The following is a 9908-nucleotide window of genomic DNA, read 5'->3' on the forward strand; positions in this document are numbered from 1 at the left end:
CCCTCTCCCTCTCCCTCTCTCTCCTCTAACAATAGCTAAAAAATGAAAAGCATCAAGGCTCTGGCCTTGTTATCTTGCCTGTTTGCTTTCTGAGACAGGGCCAGAAGACTTGGGATTTGCTATATAGTAAAGGTTGATCTTCATCTCCTGATTGTCCTGCCTGTATCCTTTGATATCTCGAATGACAGGTATGTGACACCAAGCCTTGTTTAGGGGAATTTATAATAAAAGGGCCCTTGAGAGCAGAAAAAATGGTTAAGAGTTGTAGAAAAGCAACCTTTCATACCACAGGGTAATATCAGAGGAAGTCTCCATTCTTTTGTTTCCCAGATGAGGAGGGGTTATGTACAGGACAAGGAGGGTCCCAGAAAGTCAACAGAGAATCAAAAGAGCTTGAGGAGAAATTGACCAAATGCAGCATTTATAGCTAGGGAAATGCTCTGGCAGGCAGGGTAACATGTTTTCTTTTGCTTCTTTGATTTTGTTTGTTTTATTTGCTTGATTGTCTGTTTAAATCCCAGGAAATGAGAGGAAAACTAACAGCTCAGCCACGGGATGCCTCCCCAGTGGCATCTATTAGGAGAATCATTTGGGGGCTGAAGGTGATACCAGTTGCTCCTGGGGGTTATATATAGCAAAGGAGATGGGAGTTTGACACCTTCACAGTGGTTACTTTCTCTTCCTGGAGTTAAACTAAACTTGGTTAGCTTCCTTAGCTTCCTGCAAGTGATGGCAGGGGACAGGGTAGGGATTTGAGGTGGATCTCGAGGTGAGGTGCAGGTGGAGGTGGGGGTGTGTCTGTGATGGTGGGATGTTAGCACTCAGTGTGGACATAGCAAACAAGGCATCAATATCCAGGTCTCTGATGCTTATTCAAAGACACCAAGACAAGAGAGGCCTTGGGGAAGATTGGCTGGAATCTGGAGCCCACAGCTAGCTGGCTGTTGAGACAAAGAACTGAAAAATGGGATGGTAGGTAAAGAAGAGTGGAGGGCCCCAAACCCAGACCTTTACTAAAATCTCACCTCAGTCGAGGTTGTTTAGAGCTGAGGCTGAGACAGCTAGTTAGTGACTGTGCTTCTCTGCTTGTTATTTAAAAGATACAAAGGGCTTTGAGGAATAATTCAGAGTGTTTAACTTTGTCCCATGCACTTCCGGGGTCTGATGCCATGGACCCCACAGGTAGTGGGCTGGGAGCTTCCCTAGCAGAGAGCGTGGGAAGGGAAAAGTGTGTCTGGGAAGCAAAGGAGGCTCCCCTAACTTTATCTAAAAGTCACAGAACTTTCAAATGGGTTCTGTATCCATACAAGCTTCATGTCACAATTCAGACTCTCTTGAGTGGAGGAGAAAATTTGCTGGCTTACTTCTTGAACAATTATAATTTGGAATAAGCTGCAAAGAAGCTTACACCACTCCTGAAGCCCATCTTCTGATCTGGGGATGGTGAACAGTTCTAGAAAGGGAGCTCACAATGTGTTGGAGCCCCTGGATTAAGTCAGCTCATTCTCCAGGATTTTCCCAAGGTGGCAAGCACATCTGCAGGACTCACCCGTGCGCAGTGCCCAGCTCCGGGCTTCGTTCATGCCTGGTGGCTGCTCCCCATCCAGAACGCTGGCGCTGCAGAAATTTTGTGTGTCTTGTCTGATCTCTGCCACTCCCTGCTGTCTGGGATCCAGGCTGCTTGCAGCTGTAATCCTAGCGGAGACAGCTCCAATTTATTCAGCAAAGGGGCGTTGCTGGTTTTTGGGAGGCTGGGCTTGCCTTCCCTCTTCGCACTGCCTTAAAGAGTCTCCTGACCCCTCCTTTGACAGATTCTGACTAAGGCAAGGATGACTCCAATGTACTCCAGTGTTACCTGCCTGAAGCAGGCTCACTTGGGCCTGGAACTCTGCATCTCCTAGAGAGGGTCTTGAAGAAGAATCTGTGTGGGATCAAACATTACTTACTTTGGAGAGAAATACTCTTTTTTTCCTTTTGTTTGCTAGTCTCTTTCTTCCTTCAGTAGCTAGCTCCCTCCTTTTTTTCTAAGTTAAAAGCATTTTAAAGGAAGAATTAGGGACTTCTTTGTATTTATAATACTAAATAAAAATTTGACAATGCAGCTGTGGATCATAGATGGCAATGATTAATTGCAGGGTTGCCCAAAATAAAAGGATAAATTTTCATCTATTTTTTAATGCTCATTGAATTTTATTCATTAAAACTATTCTTATTAAAAGTATTGAAAAGTCTCTAAAATCATATAAGTACCCCCAGTCTCTTGACTTGTATTCAACTTTTTAGTTAGGAAAACAAAAGGGAATTTTTAAAAGTCTACAGACAAAAAAGGAACTCAAACCTTTTGTATATGTAGTTGACATAGCTTTGTGTTTAGAAAACCCTAAGGTATCAACCAAACTATTAGAGTTAATAAGTTTATTTGATAGATATTTACTGGGCTTCTTTGTATTTGGTGCTGTGCTAAGTCTTATGAAGAGATAGCTCTTCCAGGAAGGGTGGGCTGGAGGAGTAGCCTGAAAATGCCAGAATAATATCCTCACAGGCTTGTTGGAAGAGAGGAGAAATACTCTCTAACTTTTGTATTGTACCCTTTTATCTTATTTGAAATAGTCTAAAACTCAACAATTTATCAGTGCTGATATAACTTAAGTGGAAAATTTACATCAAGAAACTTTGCATCATGTACAAAATTATTTATAAAATATTGTCTAGAATTACGTTCTTTCTATATGTGTAAAATACCCACTAATCGACTGAATTTCCTATTCGAGATTGAGTCTCATCCGTATAATATTTCATTAGTATAAGCAATATTCCAAAGTCTGGGTTAAAAGTTCCAAAATGTGAAAAACTTTTTGAAAGAAAGAAATTTTATTCAATGTATTTTGCTCAAACTTTTACAAGAATATAGAGGAAAAAGAAGTTTGACAAAAAGCAGTCAAAACATGGCACTACTGAATGTACCTCATTGAGTACATTTGTTGCTATTAATATAACGATATTACAATGGTGTGGTCAGAAGCAAATATCTTAAAGGGTAAGTAAATAACCATTTTACTCCTACAATATCTACATTTTGCAAAGGTAACCTTTTTTAAAAACAACATTTTAAGCTTTCCATGTCATTAAGCAGGGTTTCTGCCATTTTTCTCACTTTCACATATTGAGGATGGAATTTAATTCACCAGAATATAGGGCATTTTCACCACTGTTCAGCAGTGAATGTGACAATGTCTATAAAGTCCTGGGAGAATATAACAAATTAAAATATATCTTCTAAATTATATTTGGCTTATCTATGATTTAACTATTTAAAATATTTAAATATTCATGAGGTAGGACATTAAATGAATAGGAATGAAAGCATTTTTGTATTTAGAGATACTTAAGCTGTAGTAAATGCTGGGTTAGTCACTTTAGTATTGAATTAATTTCACTTTCTCAAAATAGATTATTGCACTTAACCCTGAAAAACTCTTATTGATGATAGAAAATAATGAAAAAAAACCAACAACAAATTTTAGTAGTCAACAGAACTGTTTTACATGTTTGAGCTCTAAATGCAAGACTATTGACAATCATTGAATAAGCATGCGCTCTGAACACAGGAACTTGCATTCATAGAGGAAAGGGAGTCCAAGCACTGAAAAGAGGCTATAATGGGAAAGGAAGGATTCAGGGTGGTGAGACATGAATATTTTCACTCAGGTAATAAAACCAACAGACTTCCAGCTTCAAAACTTTACAAATGTGGGTGACATTTGCAAAACAATGTTTGAATTTTATCTCCCTTGGAAAGATAAGGAGAACCAGGAAAGATAAAGAGGTCTCAGTTTTAGTGACACATCCCAAATACTTTCTACTGTATTTCTCACATCGGTTCAATTTTGGAGAGTGACCCTTCTTTTACTGTCAGAGATTATTCCCATAGCCATGCTTTATCCATGATATAAAGATATAAAATTAGGATGATTTTTTGACATCTGTACACCTTGATGATGCCACTGTTTGACTCACCAATTTTTTTGTAGATTGAGTTTTACAATTTTTCTTGTAAGCTGGTTCCTTGTTGATCAGTAAAGGGCATGTCTCTTTAGATGTTTGCAGCCAATCTAAGCTCTATAAGTTTAGAGGGAACTCCTGGCAAACAAGGTCTGTTTAGAGTCTTTACATTGACTCCACAGTCTAAATCCTTTTATTTTGAGTTCTTAAATTATATACTTTTAAAAAAAGTAAATACTGAATAACTATGGCTTCTGAAGAAGAACCTGTTTTCATCAATGCTGACTTGATGCACTTTAAATATATCTATAATCTCTAGTGAAATAGAAGCAATTATTAAAAGTCTCCAAACAAAAACAACCAAAAAAACTAAAAAGAAAAATTAAAAAAACCCACAAACAAACAACAATATTCCCCCCCCAAATCCCAAACAGAAACCCAACCCAACCCAACCCAAACCAACCCAAACCAAACCAAACCAAACCAAACCAAACCAAAAAAAAAAAAAATACCCCAGGACCAGATACTTTTACTATAGAATTCTATCAGGTACTCAAAGGAAAGTTAATGTCAATACTCCTCAAAATATTCCATAAATTACAAACATGAGGAACATTGCCCATTTCATTTTATGAGGTCACAGTTACTCTGAAACCAAAGCCATATAATGACCTAACAAAGCAAGGGACCTACAGATGAATTTGCCTTATGAACATAGATGCAAAATACTAAATAAAACATTTGTAAACTGAATACAAGAACACATCAAAAAGCTCATTCACCATGATCAAATAGACTCCATCCCAGAGATGTAGGTATTTTCAATGTATGAAAATCAATAAATGGAGGACTTCTGGTCTGGGCTCGAGCATAGAGCAGGTCCCAGGCGGCAGCTCTGTACCCAACCTTAGAAAACCAAGAGAAAGAGGGCCTCCCAGGAGCTTTAACTCAGGCAGTATCCTAGGTAAGGAAAAAGCAGCACTTGCCCCAAACAGGGAGCAACTGGGACCCACTGGGACCCAGGAATTCACTCCTGGCCCGGAGCGCGGGTTCCATCCAGTCTGGGCCTGAGCACTCGGCAGATCCTGGGAGTCAGCTCTACACCCAATCTTACAGAACCCAGAGGAAGCTGGGCTCTCAGGAGCTCTAACCCAAGCAGTATCTTAGGCTAGGAGGTGGCATTACTTGCCCCAAACAGGGAGCAACCGGGACCCACTGGAACCCAGGAATTCACTCCTGGCCCGGAGCCCAGGCCCCTTCCAGTCTGGGCCCAAGCACTGAGAAGATCTTGGGCCTCAGCTCTAACCCCAGCAGCAAAACCCATCCCAAACAGTTCTGATACAACCTAGATAATAGGAAAGACAGGCTCCAGACAGAGACAGTACAGAGAGCACAAAGGAGATCCAGATGGCGAAAGGCAAGCACAAGAACACAAGCACCAGCAACCCACGGTACTTGCCATCATCAGAACCTAGTTCTCCCACATTAGAAAGTCCTGAACTCCCCATATCACCAGGAAAGCAAGAACAAGATCTAAAATCACTTCTAATGATGATGATAGAGGACTTTAAGAAGGACATAAATAACACTATCAAAAAAATTGAGGAGAACACAAATAAACAGGATGAAGTCCTTAAAGAAACACAAAAATCCTTTAAGGACTTACAAGAAAACACAAACAAAAAGATGAAGGAAATGAACAAAACCATCCAGGACATAAAAATGGAAGTAGAAACAATAAAGAAATCACAAAGGGAGGTTACCCTGGAGATAGAAAACCTAAGAAAGAAATCAGGAGTCATAGACACAAGCATCACCAACAGAATACAAGAGATAGAAGAAAGAATCTCAGGTGCAGAAGATACCATAGAGAATATTGACACAACTGTCAAAGAAAACGCAAAATGCAAAAAGTTCTTAACACATAATATCCAGGAAATCCAGGACGCAATGAGAAGACCAAACCTAAGGATAATAGGTATAGATGAGAGTGAAGATTCCCAACTTAAAGGGCCAGTAAATATCTTCAACAAAATTATTGAGGAAAACTTCCCTAACCTAAGGAATGAGATGCCCATAATCACACAAGAAGCCTACAGAACACCAAACAGACTAGATCAAAAAAGAAATACCTCCCGTCACATAATAATCAAGACACAAAATGCACAAAACAAAGAAAGAATTTTAAAAGCAGCAAGGGAAAAAGGCCAAGTAACATATAAAGGCAAACGAATCAGAATTACACCTGACTTCTCACCAGATACTATAAAAGCCAGAAGATCCTGGACAAATATCATACAGACCCTAAGAGAACATAAATGCCAGCCCAGGCTACTATACCCAGCAAAACTCTCAATTACCATAGACAGAGAAACCAAGATATTCCATGACAAAACCGAATTTACACAGTATCTTCCCACAAATCCAGCATTACAAAGGATAATAGCAGGAAAGCCCCAATACAAGGAGGGCAATCATACCCTAGAAAGAGCAAGAAAATAATCCTCTTCCATCAAACCCAAAAGAAGATAACCACACAAACGATGTCTCCACAATTAACAAAAATGATAGGAAGCAACAACACCCTCTCCTTAATATCTCTTAACATCAATGGACTCAATTCCCCAATAAAAAGGCATAGGCTAATTGACTGGATACACAAACAGGACCCAGCTTTTTAGTGCTTACAGGAAACCCACCTCAGCAACAAAGACAGACACTACCTTAGAGTAAAAGATTGGAAAACAATTTTTCAAGCAAATGGCCCTAAGAAACAACTGGAGTAGCCATTCTAATATTGAATAAAATCAACTTTCAACTTAAAGCTATCAAAAAGGATAAGGTAGGACATTTCTTACTTGTCAAAGAAAAAGTCAACCAACATGAAATCTCAATTCTGAATATCTATGCGTCAAACACAAGAGCACCCACTTTCATAAAAGAAACCTTACTAAAGCTCAAAACACACATTGCACCTCACACAATAATAGTGGGAGACTTCAACACCCCACTCTCAGCATTGGATAGATCATGGAAACAGAAACTAGAGATACAGTGAAACTAACAGAAGTTATGAATCAAAAGGACTTAACAGATATCTACAGAACATTTCACCCTAAAGCAAAAGAATATACCATTTTCTCAGCACCTCATGGTACTTTCTCCAAAATAGACCATATAATTGGGCACAAGACAGGCCTCAACAGATACAAAAAAATGGAAATAATCCCCTGCATCCTATCAAATCACCATGGTCTAAGGCTGGTCTTCAAAAATGACAAAGAGAATGGAAAGCCCACATTCACATGGAAACTAAACAACACCCTACTCAATGATAATCTGGTAAGGGAAGAAATAAAGAAAGAAATTAAAAACTTTTTAGAATTTAATGAAAATGATGACACATCATACCAAAATCTATGGGATACAAAAAAAAGCAGTGCTAAGAGTAAAATTCATAGCTCTAAGTGCCTACAAAAAGAAACTGGAGGGAGCATACACTAGCAGCTTGACAAAGCACCTGAAAGCCCTAGAACAAAAAGAAGCTAATACACACAAGAGGAGTAGAAGGCAGGAAATAATCAAACTCAGGGCTGAAATCAACCAAATAGAAACAAAAAGAACTATACAAAGAATCAACCAAACCAGGAGCTGGTTCTTTGAAAAACTCAACAACATAGATAAACCCTTAGCTAGACTAATCAGAGGGCAGAGAGACAGCATCGAAATTAATAAAATCAGAACTGAAAAGGGTGACATAACAACTGAAGCCAAGGAAGTTAAAAAAAAATCATCAGATCCTACTACAAAAGCCTATACTCAACAAAATTGGAAAATTTGGATGAAATGGACAATTTTCTAGACAAATACCAGTTACCAATGTTAAACCAGGACCAGATAAATCATCTAAAAAGTCCCATAACCCCAAAAGAAATAGAAGCAGTCATTAAAAGCCTCCCTACAAAGAAAAGTCCGGGACCAGATGGTTTTAGTGCAGAATTCTATCAGACCTTCAAGGAAGACCTAACTCTAATTCTCTTCAAACTATTCCACAAAATAGAAACAGAAGGTACACTACCCAATTCATTCTATGAAGCCACAATAACCCTCATACCTAAACCACACAAAAACCCAACAAAGAAAGAGAACTTCAGACCAATCTGCCTTATGAACATTGATGCAAAACTACTCAATAAAATTCTAGCGAACCGAATCTAAGAACACAACAAAACAATTATCCATCATGATCAAGAAGGCTTTATCCCAGGAATGCAGGGTTGGTTCAATATATGGAAATCCATCAATGTAATCCACTATATAAACAAACTCAAAGAAAAAAACACATGATCATCTCATTAGATGCTGAGAAAGCATTTGACAAAATTCAACACCCCTTCCTGATAAAAAACTTGGAAAGATCGGGAATTCAAGGACCATACCTAAACATAGTAAAAGCAATATACAGCAAACCAGTAGCCAGAATCAAACTAAATGGAGAGAAACTTGAAGCAATCCCACTAAAATCAGGGACTAGGCAAGGCTGCCCACTCTCCCCCTACTTATTCAATATAGTATTGGAAGTTCTAGCCAGAGCAATTAGGCAACACAAGGAGGTCAAAGGGATACAAATTGGAAAGGAAGAAGTCAAAATCTCACTATTTGCAGATGATATGATAGTATACTTAAGTGACCCCAAAACTTCCACCAGAGAACTCCTAAACCTGATAAACAACTTTAGCAATGTGGCTGGATATAAAATTAACTCAAGCAAATCAGTAGCCTTCCTCTACTCAAAAGATAAACTGGCTGAGTAAGAAATTATGAAAATGACAGCCTTCACAATAGTCACAGATAATATAAAATACCTTGGTGTGAACCTAACCAAGCAAGTAAAAGACCTGTATGACAAGAACTTCATGCCCCTGAAGAAAGAAATCGAAGCAGATCTCAGAAGATGGAAAGATCTCCCATGCTCATGGACTGGAAGGATTAATATAGTAAAAATGGCTATTTTGCCAAAAGCCATCTACAGATTTAATGCAATCCCCATCAAAATTCCCACTCAATTCTTCACGGAGATAGAAAGAGCAATCTTAAAATTCATTTGGAATAACAAAAAAAACAGGAGAGCGAAAACTACTCTCAGCAATAAAAGAACTTCTGGGGGAATCACCATCCCTGACTTCAAGCTGTACTTAAAAGCAATAGTGATTAAAACTGCATGGTATTGGAACAGAGATAGGCAGGAGGATCAATGGAATAGGATAGAAGACCCAGAAATGAACCTACACACCTTTGGTCACTTGATCTTCGACAAAGGAGTTAAAACCTTCGAGTGGAAAAAAGACAGCATTTTCAACAAATGGTGCTGGTCCAACTGGAGGTCAGCATGTAGAAGAATGCAAATTGATCCATACTTATCTCCTTGTACAAAGCTCAATTCCAAGTGGATCAAGGAACTCCATCTAAAACCAGCCACACTGAAACTAATAGAAGAGAAACTGGGGAAAGCCTGGAACACATGGGCACAGGAGAAAAGTTCCTGAACAGAACACCAATGGCCTGTGCTCTAAGTCCAAGAATTGACAAGTGGGACCTCATGAAACTGCAAAGCTTCTGGAAAGCAAAGGACACAGTCAATAGGACAAAGCGGCAACCAAGAGATTGGGAAAAGATCTTCACCAACCCTACGTCTGATAAAGGGCTAATTTCCAAGGTATACAAAGAACTGAAGAAATTAGACTCTAGACAATCAAAGAACCCTGTTTAAAAATGGAGCACAGAGCTGAACAAAGAATTCTCAACTGAGGAAGCTCGAATGGTTGAGAAACACCTAAAGAAATGTTCAGCATCCCTAGTCATCAGGGAAATGCAAATGAAAACAACACTGACATTCTACCTCACAC

At 38.9% G+C, this 9908-nt stretch overlaps 1 protein-coding gene across 1 annotated transcript in view; it reads right to left on the bottom strand.

Annotated features, from left to right (window-relative positions):
* Agtr1 (angiotensin II receptor type 1) overlaps positions 1-1656 on the bottom strand; it is a 41519-nt gene extending 39863 nt beyond the window's left edge. Inside the window, exon 1 of the mRNA XM_028764125.1 lies at positions 1550-1656. The gene's annotated coding sequence lies outside the window, so the exon portion shown is untranslated. The remainder of the gene's footprint in view (positions 1-1549) is intronic.
* Positions 1657-9908: the final 8252 nt, after the last annotated feature.

This window comes from Grammomys surdaster, unplaced genomic scaffold, assembly GCF_004785775.1.
Source record: "Grammomys surdaster isolate TR1022 unplaced genomic scaffold, NIH_TR_1.0 62, whole genome shotgun sequence".
Classification (NCBI taxonomy): Eukaryota; Metazoa; Chordata; class Mammalia; order Rodentia; family Muridae; genus Grammomys; species Grammomys surdaster.